The following is an 18137-nucleotide window of genomic DNA, read 5'->3' as shown; positions in this document are numbered from 1 at the left end:
ACCATTTTGTGACCATTTGGTGGCCATTTTGAGGCCATTTTGCGGCTGCTTGGAGGCCATTTGGTGGCCATTTTGAGACCGCTTGGAGGCCCATTGGAGGACATTTTGAGACCATTTTAAGCCCATTTTTTGGCCATTTTGAGGCCATTTTAAGTCATTACCTGTCACCTGGCTGCTCCTCCTTTTGCCCATGGCGCCGCTCACCTGAGGGGAACACACGCCCATTGAGCATTATTTCCTCACTATTTCCCCTCAAATCCCCCCTGGCCGCCCGGTCTCTCTCACTCCACGTCCCAGAATAACACCGTTATCCCGCTATAACGAGGCCCAATGGCGCCCATCCCGCCCCAAGGCCCTTCCCGGCCCCGCCGCCATTTTGCTTCACCTCAGCTCCCGCCCAACGCCTTCCCGCCTTTTTCACACCGCGCGCTCTGCGCCTGCGCCGCGCGGGGGACGCTGGGAGTTGCAGTCCCCGGAGAGACGTAACGCGGCGCAGCGCGGGGGACACTGGGAGTTGCAGTTCGCGGCGCGTCGTAAAGCGCAGCGGGGTGCGGCGCTTTTGCGACAGCGTCGCCGTGAAGTGCGGAGGTGTTGGCAGCCCCGTAGGAGGAAGCGGTGAGTGGGGACAGACCGGGACCGGGGGGGTCCGATGGGGGGGGGATCGAACGGCGGGGTCCAATAGGGGGGGGATAGACCGGGGGGGGTCCAATGGGGGGGATCTAATGGGGTGGGGGTCCGATGGGGGGGGTTCAGTGGGGGAGGGGGGGGGTACAACGGGGGGATCCAATGGAGGGCGGGGGGATTCAATGGGGGGGGGGATACAATGGGGGGGGATCTAATGTGGGGGGGGGTCCGATGGGGGGTGTACAACCGGGGGGGTCTGTGCTCTGTCACAGGCATACAAGCCTGTTGGAAGGAGTGCATTGAGGCTGCAGCGCCCAGATGATAAACCTGAGTTTGCTGTCACCAGCAACCAAGCTTACGGTTAATTTCTGAAACAAGATTAGTGATAGTATTTCCAGGCAGCTGGCACAGAAGCTTCTTGGATTACAGTGCTGACAACACACATTCACCAGAGCCAGCAATTACAAAAAAATTCCCCACTCCCACCAGACCTTGAAGGACAGAGACCAATTTAGGTTTCTTCACTCTCACGAAGGGGAGTAAGTAAGAAGGTTCACTCAGTAATTCAACCTTACAGAGGCTACTTAGTAATTCTGTGAATTTAAGGAATTATAAAATGACGGATAAAAATCAGAAGTATTTTGTATTTAAATATATGTATACATTATACAGTTATTCTAATGCGACATCAAATGATTACCATTTTGCCCACAGATGTGAGAACTGTTAAGAGAAAATATACTTGCTTTTAACCACTGTAGATCACCCATGGCACATACCTAAGGACAACATAACAGCTGAAAGCAGTAACTGGGAGAAACACTATACAAAGTATACAGATTGGGCTGCACGTGCGTCAAGTGATTTATTAACACAACGAATTTGGGGGGGAAGAAGAATTAAGTTTGATACCTGTTGTCTTCGTTTCTCCTCTTCAATAACAGCTTTGGCTTCTGCCTCTTTTATCTGTCCAGACATACAAAGTGATAAGTAACTGTTGTAAAAGCAGGTAAAACTATTATCTTACAGAGCCATAATTTATAGAACAGTTCTCAGAAAAGCGAGCAAAACCTTCACCAAGTGAGCTGTGAGCTTACTCAGATTCTAAAACATTCTGTGAAAAACCTCTATCAATTCATGTTTGAAAAACACGGAACATAAGAGACGCTACCATGTTATAAAACTAAACTTCTGACTAACTGGAAAATTCAAATGACAAATATAAAACCTGGGGAAAATATAAATATATATATTCATTAATACCAGGGAAAATTCCTTAATAAAGTCACTCTCTAAGCTTTCAGTAACTCAATCCTCAATTCAGCACACTGTACACTGATGGGTAAATCCTTATATATGTATGTAATTTACACTCACACACTTCATTCCAAGTAGTTAAATATGCCCTGACTGCTAGAGCAAAAGGAAATCTCCACTTTTGTACCAAATGACATATTGGATAATGCATACTCATATTGTTCTACTGCTCTTGTTGTAATGGAAACTGTCAATGCAATTACATTTGCTTCACCATCAGAAAGTTTTATGAAAAATAAAACCTGGAACTGCAACTGATCACTCTACAGAACTGTTACATAGCATTCAAGACAGCAAATTAAATGCCAGAAACTTAAAGGAAAAAGAATGGCACAGAAAATATTAAAACATAAACATACAATGCATCTGAATCACAGTTCCTGCATTATTTTCATCCTACAATAACTAAAGAATGCAACGCCTAACATACATAAAGAACAATGGGATGGACTGGGTCCTGAATCACAGAATGGCCTGGGTTGAAAAGGACCACAATAACCATGGAGTTTCAACCCCACTGCTGTATGCAGGGTCACCAACCACCAGACCAGGCTGCCCAGAGCCACATCCAGCCTGGCCTTGAATGCCTCCAGGAATGGAACAACCACAACCTCTCTGGGCAACCTGTTCCAGCACATCAGCACCCTCTGTGTAAAAAACTTCCTTCTAATATCTATCCTAACCCCCCCCTTCTTGTGCTGGTGGCCCCAGGCCTGGATGCAGTACTCCAGATGGGGCCTCACAAGAGCCAAGTAGAGGGCATCTCGCTCTCCTTGCTGGCCACCCCTTTTTAAATGCAGCCCAGAACACAGTTGGCCTTCTGTGCTGCAAGCACACACTGCTGGCTCATGTCCAGCTTCTCGTTCACCAGGACCCCCAAGTCCCTCTCCACAGGTCATCTCTCAAAGAGATCTTCCCCCAGTTTGTACAAATATCTGGGATCGCCCCAACCCGAGTGCAGCACCCTGTACTTGGCCTTATTGAACCTCATTAGGTTTCCATGGGCCCACTTCTCCAGCCTGTCCAGGTCCCTCTGGATGGCTTCCCTTCCTTCCAATGTATCGACAGCACCACTCAGTTTGGTGACATCTGCAAACTTGCTGAGGGTGCACTCGATGCCACTGTCTGTCATTGATGAAGATGTTGAAGAGCACCTGTCTCAAGACCAACCCCTAAGGGACACCACTTGCGACCAGCCTCCACCCAGACACAGAACCGTTGATCATAACCTTTTGGCTGCATCCAGCCAACCGATTCCTAATCCACTGAACAGCCTATGTACCTGCAGAAGCCCTTCTTGTTATCTTTCACTCCCCTTGCCAAGTTCAGCTCCATCTGTGCCTTGACTTTCCTAATCCTGTCTCTTCACACATGGACAACAGCTCTGTATTCCTCCCAGGCTATACAACACTGCTTCCACTTTCTGAACATTTCCCTCTTTTCCCTCAAGTTTAAGCTGCAGGTCCTTGCACATCCATGATAGCTGCCTGCCTTCCCTGCTTGACTTCTGCAGGGGGATGGAGAGCCGCTGTGCTTTCAGAAGGGTGTCCTTAAAGAGCTGCCAGCTCTGTTCTATACCCCTGCCCTTAAAGTCGGTTTCCCAGGGGAAGCTGCTAAGAGATGTTTAACTTGGATTCATCAGGTAAAAAGCAGGTGATTGACAGGACACAAAATCCTGAAGACAGTGAAAGTGCCAAATAGTATTTTTCATTACACAAAAAGGCATATAGATGCAGCAAAGCCATCAAACATTAAGACACCAGCTCTATCTCTGAAATTCCCTCAGTCAGGCATCACTACAGTGACGGCAGTACCAGTGTGCTGGGTCAGTGTATGCGTATCTGCTGCTTGTACATGTTTCTTGGACCTCCAACTCTGCAGCCACTTAACACTACCTTAGTAAAATTAGATCTCAGAGTAATAGAATGCCCTAAGATGTAATGATACAATTGACAACTTGAAGTTAAAAACCATCTTGATCTCAATAATCAGTCTATATATGTACATATATATATTTATGTATCACATTTGGCACAGTAAAAATGGTAATTATCTAAGTAAGGTATGCACAGATGGAATTTGTTCCTACAAACTTAAGAGCTGTTGAAGACTAAGCAGAAGGCACACCAGCTCATGCTTAAGAACACCGCAGCTCAAAGAGCGTGCTCTGTGCAAGCAGTTACATTTGTGGATTTTCAGATTATTTTTTTTTTAAATTGTTAAACCATATATGAAATATCACTAACAATTTCATTTCACCTAGATAATGTCAGAGTGTCTCATCAGAAAAACACACAAAGGTCTTTTTAGTCATGAATACCTGAAATAGGAAAGTTTGGTTTGCAAAAACTGCAGCCCTATCCCTGCTGGTATTTCACTGCCATCTAATGGCAGAACATCAGTTCCAAAAGAGAAATCGGCCAGTGAACACAGAATGTAGCTTCTTTTGTACGCTGCTGTTGTCATATTTGTGTAAGATTCCTGCACACGTCTGTGTGGAACTTCCTATGCTCACAGGAACCTGTAGTCATTTGCTTGATGCATTAGATTATTTTCCCAGTTGAATTCAATGGTACAGATAAAAAATAGGAAATATTATCTGCTGAAGTGAAACTGCAGCTGATGCTGCACCCCACTGAAATGTGCTCCTTTGTTGATGCAGACTTCTATGAATTCACCCCCCTTCAATGCACTCCATGCCCAATAAACTCACTTCCACACTTCACTAGGATGATATGTTACTACTGGTTTTTCTAGAAGTATATTCCAAGAGTCTTGGTGTTCAAGCTGATTGCAAAGGTGTAGAATTTGATTTACAGAGTACGTCTTAGAACTTGCCTGACAATCCTGAAATTCTGAGCAGAAACAGACAGATGTAGCTTTTACAGAACGAGGTTTTGGGTTGAATATTTAAATTATATATATCAGTATATTACATATACTACTAAGTTGATAAAAGTTAACCAGCTCATGCACCACTTCCTCATGTTTCCATAAAAGGCCTAGAAAAACAATGTGGATATTCTGTCTCTTTAGGTGAGATTATGCAGCAGTTTCTTTACTTCAAACAAAATTATTGGAGAGCATCCATGTTTACAATGGGCTGAAAAGCACATGCAGTTGCTGAAAGCTCTCTGTAATTGTGGCAGTCACCTAATACTGTGTGACAGGAACACACAAGATAACACTTTGCTAACCTTCAAAGTAAAAGTAAGGCCTAAATGAAGTGCTTCTATAGCTCTCACTAGCAGTAATGATTTTATTATCATTGATTAGCACTTCTTGGCTGAAGAGGAAATCTCCAGTTCCAATGTACATTAAAAATAAAGAGGTAATAGAGCATTACCTTAAAACAGTGTTTCATCAAGTGAGTTGACACTATCTACAAGTAGTGCAATTCTCAGCAATAAGCCAGATTCAATAGTCCAAAAATTAAATGTGCAATTAAACTGTACGCTGAGTTACACTGCATTTCTTGCTATTACTGTCTTGAAAAAATAACGATCTGCCTGTTTTTTCCAACTTTTCTCAAGGCAATGAAGACAACATTACTAAAATGGATACACCACCTCAGACGCCTTCCGTTTCATTTCCTTGCATAACGCATCACACTCCAGTGAAACTTGGCCTTCTTGTATCTTGCTGCACTGTACTTCCTGTTAAGTATAAATTGAATTGTTTGTAATTCATTTCCCTATATAAAAATTTAATTATAACGTTCATTTTGTTGGGAAAATTGTAAAACAATTTTATTCGGTATATTTACAGAATGAAGCTAATAAATAAATATTATTTGAAACTGTAACTGTATTCAAGCATCCTTTTCTATTTTCCTTCTTTCTGATAAGCTAAACTGAATCAAGAATAAATCAAGTGGTTCAGTTTAATTTTTCTTGTCTTTTTTTTTTCACTTATTTATTTAAGACAAAGCAATATAACCTTGTGAACTGTTACAAAAGATACCATGCAAAGTAGCTAATAAGTAACTCTTCTGAAACTTCGTATCAATTCTCTAAACTGGCTGAAACTACAGGGCAAGGTCTGGTCATGGGAAGATCTCCCCTACTTCCTTCTCCTTCCTCCCCCTTACATTGAAGGCCAAAACAAACAAACAAACAAACAAACAACAACAACAACAGAAAAAAAAAAAACAAAAAAAACCACCAACAAAACCAAAACAGAATACCAGCACAGAGAGAAAGTTATAATCTTATAATCTATACTACTAGGCTATGAAGAATTTTGTCAGGAAAGCACAGTAACATAGCCAGAAGCTATTCTGGTTTTCATGCTTTCTGACAATATGCAGAACAATTTTCATAGCATACAGCAAAATTCAAAAACTAACTTCTTCAGAGCAATTCCAGCATGCTAAGATAAACCACCTGCCTAGATGGTTAAGAATATGGTCCACTACAAGTTGTGGGTTACAAATTCAAGTGGTTTATACGACCTTGCATGTTTACATGCATAGCCTCATGATGCAACAGTTAACTTCAACACCAGAAAAGGAAGAAAAAATCCTCCTGTTTTGCACTCAAATTATGAGCTCCTACATTTGATATTAATTGTGATGGTTCAGATGAGGCATATTTACAGAGCAGCTTGGAATACGTGTCCTGTCAACTCCCAGCTTCACCAGTAGTATACACAGACAGAAGACTGGTAGAGGAGAATTCAGCTGCAAATATTAGGTACTCAATTCTGTTTCTCCTTATCTTCAAGATCACAGGCTGCAGGCACAGAAGACTAAATATACAGGTACACTATCCAATCCAAGCTAAGAAAGAAGTACACTATCTGCTGTAAGAATGCAGCTCCAAGCAAATATGCATAAGGACCTTCTGGAATCAAAGATACCCTAATTATGGTCTCAGACAAGGGCAGATGCATAAAGCAAACGTTAAAAGACATCATCTTTCACACTACAGAAACGAGTCATATTTCTGCAGTCAGATTAGCTGCAACTAATACACAGTCCAATTATCAGTGGCTTATTGGTTCTACCATCATTTACCCTCTACACTGTAGCTCTCTGTACAAAAGAGAGCATGGATTTGGGGCTTGACCTGGAAACAGTGAGATGATATTTAAGGTGGGGATAGTGTTTTCTTCTCTTTCTGAAGGGAGACACCATTTCATTAGGAATCTGAAGGACCACTTCGTGGCTATTTAAATAAGTGGGCTGTCATCATAAAAGAATTATTTTTTATTAATTATATAATTAACTCATAACAACCTTTCCACCTTATTAAAATCAAATTTACAAGATTGAGGGGGGGAAAAAAAGTAACCGTCATCATATTTAAGGACCATAAAACTTTCAGAATAGCAGATCTGGAATGTTCCATTTCAGGCCACTGTAAAAGTGAAAAGTGAGCATCCTAAACATTAATTTCATTGCTTCTTTCTACCACATTTCAGTTGGACATCCACATAATCACTGAAGACATCCCGGCACTCTGGGACAATAAAATCTGAACTGGTCTGAAATAGCTATACAGTGTCAGAACTCAGCAGAAGATGATGACACATTTCAGTTTTCCAAAAACAGTATGAAAATTAGGGACAGCAACAACTAGATGTAACAGAGCTATCATGGAAATACCCATCTTCCTTATTCAATTAAGTCTGGCATAAGAAACAAGACCTCAAAGATCATCAAGTCCAACTGTAAACCTATATCTTAAGGAACAAGAAGCAGAAGTATACACGCAACCAATGATATTATTGATTTTACTGAACACAGTAGAGTAAGAAAAACTGAAATTAGTAAGAGCACTTAGTCACAACAAAATAATTTATCCTCAGCAGAAGTCAACATTTCAACTTACAAATAAAGAAAAGCTAGTTATTTATAAGCAGAGACTGCTCAATTTGAAGCACGTACTCTGGGCATTACCATCCTTTCTCTTGAACATGCGCCCTGCAAGATCTGAGATTTCTGAAGACATTTCTTGGAGAAGCTAAGAACTCTGGGGAAACTGCATCTGTGTGGAAAGCTCAGAAGTTAACCGGGTCTTGAAAATAATTTAAGCATGCTTTGTTCAAGCCAGATAGTGAATTTTTCATTAAGTTAACACTTGTCAAGAGGTCACAGCAGCCTCTGGTTTTCCCCTCATCATACTTGATAGCTATAAGCTTTGTCCTTTATCTCTGCTGAAAGCTAAGGATGCTGATGCCTCTGTTTGCTTTAAGGGCCTCAGACAACCATCAATTAGGAATTCAAAACATCTGTGACTGTTCCAATCTATGTAATCATAAACTTCTCAGTTCCTAATGAGGAAAATGTGCTTTGACTTCTTAAATCACTCCAGATCATCTGATTATTTTCCTAATGGAACTACAAAAATTGAAGTGTGCTTGAAGATAAAGGTATTGCAAATCTGGGAGCTAACATTTTCTACAATGAATTTTATGTTCCTTAGTGAATATTTTGATTGTTCCACCCAGACTTTCAGCTGCTGTTGCTGCTCTGCTCAAGTAACTGATTCTATTCCAGTCTTGACCAGAGACAATCCATGTACACAAGCCTAGGAACATACAAAGAAAATGTGTCACTCTCAGAACTGCAACTTCAAAACTTACCTTTTTCAGTCACTTACAAGGACACTTGAGTTTAACCTTCTGGCTGCAGTTCAGAGGACAATCACCTGAATGGCAAATCTCTTCACACCGGTGACCACAAGGCAACTACAAGCAAAACAAGAAATACCCCACCAATGAATAACTGAAATTGCATGCAGTCTATGAACTAGTTTTATTTCAGACACAGCAGCTAAACAGAAAACTCATTCAGCTCATCAGGTTTGTCTTCCTACCTGCAAAACTGGAAAGAAAAAGGTCAACTTATTTCACTAGTTACTCAGAGTTTTTTGGTTCACATAGAATTATTTATCTTTTACTGGGAACGCTTGATCAAAAAACAATTTTTTCTTTCAAATGTTACAGGAACAGTCATCTCCACAATGATTCATATATCGACTGCCCTAACTACCTGTATGATGGAGGAATAAAAGTAGATGAAGTAAGAAGAAACAGAAAACTGAAATGAAGTGTGATGTGACCCAGCCTGACCCACAAATTGCTAACAAGAGGGTAGAATTAGAAGCAAAAATACCATAAAACTAGGTTTTATGTGCAAGAACCTTGCAAACTATGCAGGAGTCAAATACAGGCCACCAATATTCTTACACCTGAATTAATTTCACTAAATCCTAAATTTCTGCATTTGGTAAATTATCCTGTTTTTGACATCTGACAAATAGCATTTCCTTTTTTTAAACTATCAGTGAAAATTTTAACACTTATAATGAAACTATTATTATTCCTTACTGTATATTATTATTCATTACTGGGATAATTTAAATATGCTGCTGCCTTTTAAGGATGTAACAAGTGTTCCCAGAACGACATTAGAGATTAAAAAAATAATTCACAAGAATAAAAACAAGTTTTCTTCCACAGCGTGTTGGGAGCTCAACTGACCTTGCTCAGGTCCCAAACAAAATCTTCATAACGATGATTTTTCATTTCCAATTACATAAATCAATACTGTCCAATACTGTTTATAAACAAAGGCAATAACTCATGTAAGATACCCAACTGATTCATTTATAAAGGTAGGTTTAAACAATATCACTCCCTGTACAGAAAGAGTTGGGGGAAAACACACTGGACAAATGACCACAGAGGCTCTTCCAGGATCCCACCTTAAGAGGCAAGAGCTTTTCCACTCATTTACATTTATTTTATCCAGCCATTAGATCTTATCCACAGACTGAAAAACTTCTCTACTGTCCTTTCATAACAGGCTCTTTATTCCCATAATATTCCCTTCATTGAATTCCAAGCAGCTTCAATCAATGTTTCTTGAATATAGTAGCCAGAACTGCAAGTAATATTCCAGCTGGAAGAACATTGTACAATGCCTTAATTGCAGCTTATTCTCCACAGAATATCTTTCCCTATACATCTTCCACTCTCATGTTCATTTCTCTCCAGTTATTCATGCTGCAACAGTAAGGATTTCTACTGTCTCCCAGGAGGGTTGTTATTGGCCTTGACATGCCCAGTCTCACTGGTTTTTCTGTATCTGTACCATGTCCCAAACGCATGTGTTCTGCTGCACATGCGTTTCCTCAGTTGTCACCTACTGACAACACACCACAAATTCTCATAAGAAAATCCCAACGAGTTTTTGGTGCCAAGGTCATTACTGCAAACAGTGCAAGACTAGCCCTCAATTTGAGCCCTTGGAAAATCCCCTTATTGCCAACATTTCTCGTTCCAATCACTCCTGCAGGAATTTTTGTTGTTGCTTATGGCTTTTGAGGTGGTTGCCCTAAATAAAAAAAAGAACCACAAGCAGTTGTTTCCTTCAGCAAACACCAACTCTCGCAACGATCATCTCTTTTACATGAATTAGCTGTTTACTGTCTGGCACAGCCTCAAGAGCACAAGTGAAGTATGACATATGGGACTACATCTCTTCTCTTTGTCTGGAGGAAAAAAGGAATTGGTCGTTCTATCAAAGAAGGAATTCAGTTTTGTCTTGCACAACTGATCACCTGCAAATCTACTTGAACTCTGCCTCATTGTTAAAAGATGGGTTAGATGCTCATGATTAAGCCTTGCACATGCTGAAGTCAGGCATGCTTCCATTAATAATGTCAAAGCCTGAACAGTTACATACCACCAGAGCACAGCACAGGAATATACTTAATGCAATACCAAAAATCGTATTTGCTTATTGAGTTCATACACAGCTCACATTCAGTGGGATGCAGGACAAGAATGAAGCTGACAGTTTCAGCTGCTTCTCAACCCCTCCAGTGCAAACACAACATAAACTCATGGGAAGCAGTTCTATGAGTGGCAAAACAACAGCCCCAAGAGCTAAGAGAACAGAAGCAATCCAACCAGTTCTGCCAGATAAGTGCTGTAGTGGGAAGGGAGGTGGTTTTGTCCATTTATTTTTTGCAAATGTTGAGGTGCTAAAATATAATGTGTTTATCTCCTTAGATCTTTTTCACTGTAAATATTCTGTTGTTAATAGCTAGTAAACTAAAGGCTGAAAAGAACAGGCTTTATATTTGTCATAGCAAGCCCATTAAAAGAAAGCAGTATAACCCGCAACTCTGAAAACAATCAAACAGAAATCTTCATGAGCATTTTCCACTTTGGGAATGCATTTAAATCCTAACATTATGCCTGGTGATGACAAAAACCGTCAACATTTATGGATGCTTAACTAATCTTCACCAGCAGGTAATAAGCTATCTGTTAATGCACACATGAGAATAACCCCACTCTTGAGCAGCTGTCTCAAAGTTACAAACAAAAGCCAAGCTTATCACTTCCAACCCATGGGGCAGACTCACCAGTTTTAAAGTGTAGCTCTGCTCTCAGAGCTCTATGAAAACCTCTACTGCTGAAGCTAGACACTGAGAAGGATACATGCTTATGATAGAAGCAAAGCTTTCATTGCACAGTAATAAAATGTAATGGAATACTGGCGGGGAGGTTCAACCTCTACTGCCATCTCACTAACATCTGCCTCTGATGTCATGGGCTGACATAATAAAATAGGAGGCATTACTTTCAGAGCAGCCCTCATAGATATATTACAATGGGGTCCCATGTTTTACAATAAGATAATAGCAGAATGCACAGTAAAAGCACAAAGTACTGTTATTTTGTTGAAAAAATAATAATTACACGGAGCAAAGAAAAACATGTTAAACAGACCCACAACTACTGGTAATGGACATGTAAGCAATGGAAACAGATATGACTGTTAAAACTTTCATTTAAGATCTGTCCCAAAACATCTGCTAACGTGATCATAAGAATTTAATCACCCCTGATTAAAAAAAGTTACATTTCCTTCAACAGGATATTTAGCTATTGCTACCAAACAAAGCAAAGAACTTTTTAAGTAAAGCTTCACATCCAACAGCTGTAGCAGTATCAAAGACTTTGCTTCTCCCTTTAAGCAGATAGGAAATACGAGCTGTACCGCACAACATTTGAAGTCTTTCTTAATAGCTCAATACTACCACATGCAAAACAAAAGCATGAAACCTGGCAGGACTTTTCAATTCCTGCTGTATTTTTCCCAAGGCACCAGACAATACAGCTAATTTTCATAATCCTTGGAAGAAGCACAACACCTGCAATTCAAGTACAATGCTTTCCACCATTTCCATTAATCAAAAAGACAAACATCTCAAAGCTTCAGGAGAATACTGTATTCCATTGAACCTAAACTGCACTATGCCGAACGTGGTGGAGTTACAGAATACACTGATTTTTAATAAACATTAGTTTTCCTGAGCTCTTCTGGTAAACCAAGCTCAGATTCTGACGCTGAAAAGGAAATTCTCATAAAAACTAACCTGGTATTTACTTTTGGGCTGCTAAGATAACACAAAAACATTTCAGATTTGGTGTTGAGGAGACAATTCTATTTAGGCATGAAGAAATTAAGAAGAACAGAGAGTACTTCTGAGGTTATCAGAACAGGACTAGGGAAAGCAGGAGGAACAGAAAAACAAGGACAGGAACTACATGAAGCAGGACTGTGCTAACACATTTCAAGAAAATTACTAAGACAGAACTAGAAACACAGGAAGAGAAGAGAATGTATTTTTATGTAACTGATTACACTACAAAGTTTTGCATGTAGATGAAACAACATAAATCCATATCTACAGGAATGAGAAGAGTTAACCAAAAGCCTTATCCAACTAAAACAGACCCTGCTGCCCTGAGTCTTCTGTTCACATCCCACTGAATTCAATTCTAAAAAGGCCCTGCTCTACAAACGATGCAATTCTGAATTGCAGACTTGAATTCAGTAGTACTACTGGATGGATTTTAAACCTCAGACTGAGTCTTGGGAATACATCCAGAAAAATCTCAACAGTTAACATTAATCAAAATCAAAGAAGAGATATGGAAAAAATCTTTGAAGAGAACCTGAAGTACAGGAACACATAGTTCATGTTAAGAGATTAGAAGTACTCCTGAAAATAAAGAGGAGGAAGCGTTGCAGCAAATAAAACCAAAGGAACAGAGAAGGAAATGGAAGGACAAAAGTTAAGAGGTAAACAGTGAAATAAATCCCCTGCCGGGAAGAGAACTTTCAGACATCCAGGTGAGAAGATTGTGACAGATGGATTCATTTACTCAAGTAAGACAAATAAAGAGGATGTGCAAAACGAAGACATCACAAAGACAAGGGCAGAAAGCAGAAGATGCAAGTAGACACACAGCAAAGAGCCCAGAATTTCTATTGGGGTTTCATGGATTTGTTAACATAACCTTGTCTGAAAAACAGAGACTCTCGGGAAGCAGGCAGGAATACTATCAGTTTTGCAAGTTACTCAAAACCAGGAAAGTCTATCTAGTAAAAGACTGGACACTTCTGAAACCAGAAAATAATGCAACACAGGTTTTGAATCTATGTCTATTCAGTTGAGGCAGAATTCAGGCAAGGTGAGACAACAGATCTCAGACTAGAGGACTCCACAGGCAAAGCAGCACAACGGAACAGAAAGCAAACAGTGCAGAAGGACAAGCTGAATCAAATTACTTCTGAGTGCCAACTACATACTACTGGAGACAAAGTACAAGGCCAAAACAGAGTAAAAAACCAATAAACAATTTCAGGATTAAGTATTCTCAACCCTTTGAAATTATGCACAAGCCTTTTCTTTACAGCTGGGAAGCAGAATTTCTGAGAAATTCTGAAGTGTTTAACAGTGGAAACACTTTCCAAAATATTCCTGACTATTCACGTTTTTCCTCTTTGTAAATTTCCTAATTCTACAGTAGGGAAACAGAGTGAAGAAAGGGCTGTCACCCCTGCCACAACTAATGACAACTAAAGAACAAAGGCACAATAGTAAGTAATACATAGATTTCTGAAAACACACAAGCAGCACAGAATAACAGCACTGGGAGGGACTAGGAACAAGTCATTTTGCCCGTCCCTCATGTCTTACAGCAATAAAATCCATAACTAGACTAACCCCAATATATGTCTAAGCTGTTACTGATGAAAATTCTGTAGCTTTTCCAACCTATTCTTCCCAAGCTCTGCAAGCTTTACTACTCAAAGGCAGTAACTAACACGAATCTTCCTAACTGATACAACCACTAGTTCATAGCCTGTTTACCATATAACAAGTTTACTATTCTTCTTTACAGCAACCCTTCATATAGTCACATACAACAAAGCAATTAACTCCTTTGTCTTAAGCTTCAAGCTACTCAATATGTTTCACTAGCACAGTCAGTCATTAAGAATTCATTTTACTTAGGTCCCGTGCAGTTGGTTTTTTTTTCTCTTTTCTTGTTTCCTAAAACTGTTGTGCAGACAGTGATCACTGACCCTGTGCAAGAAAAATCACAAATACACTCCTCTGTATTTGTCCCAACCAAAGAGTATCCTGTTGAGAAAGTCTGTTCAAGATCAGTTTTCAACCACATCAAAGGACATACTCTTCCTCATTCAACCTCAGCAGCTTCAAGCTTCAGCTTTCAAGCCATGAATGAAGTATTCACTGATACTGTCCTGGAGTCCTTAACCCTCATAGAATAAAAAAATCATTACGGTTGGAAATACCTCTAAGAACAAGTCCAACCATCAACCTATCACCACCACGTTTGCAGCGTTTGAGGCACGGACTCAGATGTGAACGACCCAAATCGTTTATTACAAGTTCTCACATCCCTTATATACCTTCACAAGTTGTTATTTTCTAACTTTCCCGTCCGCCCTTACAACTTTCCCAACCACCTTTACATGTCAACAGAGCATTCTACAGAACCCTTTTCAACTGTCCATGCAGGCACGTATCCAATCAGAGCTCTGAGACCCTTCTTCTCCTTGCAGAGGTGTCCTTGGTTCTCATGCTGTTTATCTTGCTCCACAGCTGCTGCTCTGAACAGCTTTTCTTGTATTCCCACAAGTACCAGTGCAGCCACCGCCCTCAGGCACCCTGGCCATCCCTTACTCACTTCCTTGGCAATTTGCAGCTCAGGGGTTTGGCAGATGACTTTTTTCCTGGCAGTCCTTAAGGTTCAAAGTCCAGCTGTAATCTCATTTCCCAAATATGTCACTTCCTGTTGAGTTATTTGTGCTTTCTGTAAACCAAGAAACTCAGCAAACTCTCAGTCTATTGTACACAGTCCTTTTGTTGCTGTGGCAGCCACGTGCTGCAGTAAAGTTCCACCCTAGAATGGAGGATCCCAGATCTCAGGCTCATGAGTTGACCATCATTCAGCTGTTCTCACAACCCTGGGTAACACTGTCCAGGTTAACTGAGACTCTTCTCCCCATATCAGGGCTTTCCTATTCAAAGGCAAATAACCTTGGGCTTCCTTTGGCCAAACCAGGCAGAAGAGACATCCCTCAAATCCAGAAGGTAAACTTAATCTTTTTGTTCCTTAACTTGGTTAATAAAGTGCACGGATTTGCCACCACTGAGTGTATCCATTCAACTATTCTAGTACTTGCCCTCAAGTCTTGTACCAAACTACAGCACTTGCTATCAAAATTGGAATCCAAACTCCAAACAGTTACCTATTATTTCTTTTATCCTTCTACAGTCCCATAGCTTCAAAGGGCACCGCTTTACCCTGACTAGGAAGCTCTTGCTTTTAACTTCTATTTAGGGCTTCATTTTTGGCCCTGATGCCCACACGACTAAGTGTATCATATTTGAGATTGCTGTAACTCCTGGGGGTACAACATTGTTTTGCCCAGTTTGTGTTAAAGCCAGAGTTACAGTTTTTAATCAGTCAATATCGTCGCACTCTTAGCTCCAGTTTTATTCAATTTCTTGCCAGAGTAACCTGGCAGGTACAAGAATTTCTGTATTCCTGCTTGTTTTCTTAGCTTACGTTTAATTAATCCAAAAAAGGAAACCTTTTCCCGTTGGGCAGTAGCATCTACACTGTTACAAAACCATCTATGGGTAGTAAGAAGCACCCATATCCACCAGAAAACGAACCTCAATATCCTGCTTTCCTAAATGCAATTTCCCACTGCAGTTTGCACACTGCTTTTCTTCCAGTGAGGTCACTCCCAAGTACACTGCCCGGTGCAACTCAAGGGTAGGTATGGCCAGCCATACGGACCACAAACCCACACAGAACCGCAAGGTATCGCTGCACAGAAGACTTATTAGGACCCTTAGACAAGGATCTGGGGAAAGTCGTATTCTTACAGCAGCTTCTGGGTAAAGCTCCTAGCCACAGCTCGGTTCCATTGCAAGAGTTCTGTTCAACATACAATGTCCTCTGGTGCTGTACCGGAGATTGCCTCTTGCTGGGACATACTCGTGGGGGAGAGGAATGAAAGGAACGCCAGGACAGCAAGGGAGGGATGCCTGATGACAAGGGTGTGCGAATGTCCCCACCGAAGGAAGCAAAGAGAGCCGGCAGAAAGCGATGCTTCATTAGCGTAACAAAACACAGCCCCCATTCCTCCCACCCTCCTCCCCCGCACCCCTTCCCATCGCCATCCCCCGGGGGCAGATGTGCCATGAAAACGAGCTCTGGGCGTGCTCGCTGTGGGAATTCCTGCCTTCCTGAGCCTGTGCGGAAGAGGCGAGAGCCTGGCTGGAAGCCATCCGGGCAGCACCGCGGTGGCAGGAGGTGCACCAAGGCCGTCCTGCGGCCAGCTCCGGGCTGAGGGCACTCGGCGTCCTCTGCTCTACGCGACTCCGAGGAGCCCGGCTACCTGCACCAGAGCTGGGAGCAGCCTGCTCCGCACCCAAGGTAGGTGCCCTTCGTGGCTCGTGCAGAGGAGCGCACGCTTCCTGCCCCCTGCCAGCAGCACCGGGAGAGGAGCGGGGAGCGGCCCCGGACGGGGCGGAACCCGCACTGCCGTACCCCAGGCGGGACCCTGGTCCCGGCTCCAGCTCCCGCTCAGCGCAGCAGGTTTGCTGGCCCAGACGGGCTGCAACCAGGGCAGCAGTTCATGCAGCCCGGGCTGGGCTCCGAGGGGCACGGGAACGGGCTGGGAGCTGGGACAGTGAGGAAGGGAGCAGAGGAGGTCAGCGTGCTCTGCTGCCCGGTTGGATCTCTGTAACACAGCGCAGCTGGGGCTGCAGTTCTTCCTCTGGGCCACGGGAGACACGAGACGGCCTCGCTCTGCAGCTGTGCACGCGTGGATTGACGGAAGCTTTAAACCCCCCGATGCCTCCTTTGGAGTGTCTTAATGTGAAGCCTCCAAGTGGAAATTTGCACTCGCCCTGCTCCTCCTCCCCGGCAGCCCCCAGCTTCTCTTCGGGGACCCTGCGGGCAACACGTGCCTCTGGCGACCCTTGAAATGGCGTTACCTTTTGTTTGCTGAGCGCTTGCCTGATGCCTCAGCTGGGGCTGTGCAAAGCCCTGGCAAGGCTTTTGTTGAGTCTGTCCCGGCAGCTGCAGATGCCTTGAGCGCACAGCTGCGGGCCCTGAGCACGTTCAGCATCTGCAGCAGCTCCGGCACTGGGCTCTGGAACAGACGATGAGAAGCTGGCAGCCTGTGGGCTGACTGGAGCACGCGCTGAGAACACGGCCGAGCAGCAGCAGGTCAGTAAAGCACAGCCCAGGTGCCTTCTGCAAAGGGCAGGCGCTGCTGAGAGCGTTCCCTGCTAATGAGCGCAGTCGGTGTACTGCAGTTTTATGGCCATTCATCTGTTATTGCTGGAGTGTTTCCTGGTGTGTTGTGCATTGTCTTTGGCATCACAAAGAGGGATAAGTCCACGATGCCATAATTGTTCTGTTTAGCACTGCTACTATTTGGTCAGTTGCCTTCCTGGTTGAGTTAAAATTCCCAGCACAGCATTGTCTGGTTGTGGTAGTGACCATCACAGGCTGGTTTGGCTGCAGTGCTGTCAGATACTCTCTCTTTTCAGGAGATTTTTGGATGTTTTATTGATTTGTTTCTGTGTTTAAGTAAGCCATCCCGTTTATTTGAGAAGTGTGTAAAATCCAGTTGATTCCTCGCCATTTTGCACTTCCTTACACAAGGAATGTGAGCCCTCATCACTTTTAGGTAACATCAGCAGCAGGTGGTTTTGAGAACTACGTCATTTTCCTTCACAAAGTACTTTTCCCAACCCTTTTATGAGGGCTTGGTTGATTTCAGCAAGCCCAAGGCTACTTCCACTCCTGAGAGGATGTACAGACATCTG

General features: G+C 42.4%; 2 long non-coding RNA genes across 2 annotated transcripts; one reads left to right on the top strand and one right to left on the bottom strand.

The window, feature by feature from the left end:
* The first annotated feature begins 858 nt into the window (after positions 1–858).
* LOC146756641 (uncharacterized) lies at positions 859–5828 on the top strand. Its single transcript, XR_014937309.1, has 2 exons — positions 859–1163; positions 5475–5828. It is a non-coding gene; the product is annotated as an uncharacterized LOC146756641 (long non-coding RNA).
* On the bottom strand, positions 5511–8799 carry LOC146756640 (uncharacterized). The gene is made up of 2 exons (XR_014937307.1): positions 8530–8799; positions 5511–5597 (listed from the first exon to the last, which is right to left on the bottom strand). It is a non-coding gene; the product is annotated as an uncharacterized LOC146756640 (long non-coding RNA).
* Positions 8800–18137: the final 9338 nt, after the last annotated feature.

This window comes from Coturnix japonica, chromosome 26 (genome assembly GCF_054131305.1).
Source record: "Coturnix japonica strain WE chromosome 26, WE-NBRP24, whole genome shotgun sequence".
NCBI lineage: Eukaryota > Metazoa > Chordata > Aves > Galliformes > Phasianidae > Coturnix > Coturnix japonica.
This window is presented reverse-complemented; position numbering and strand designations above follow the sequence as displayed.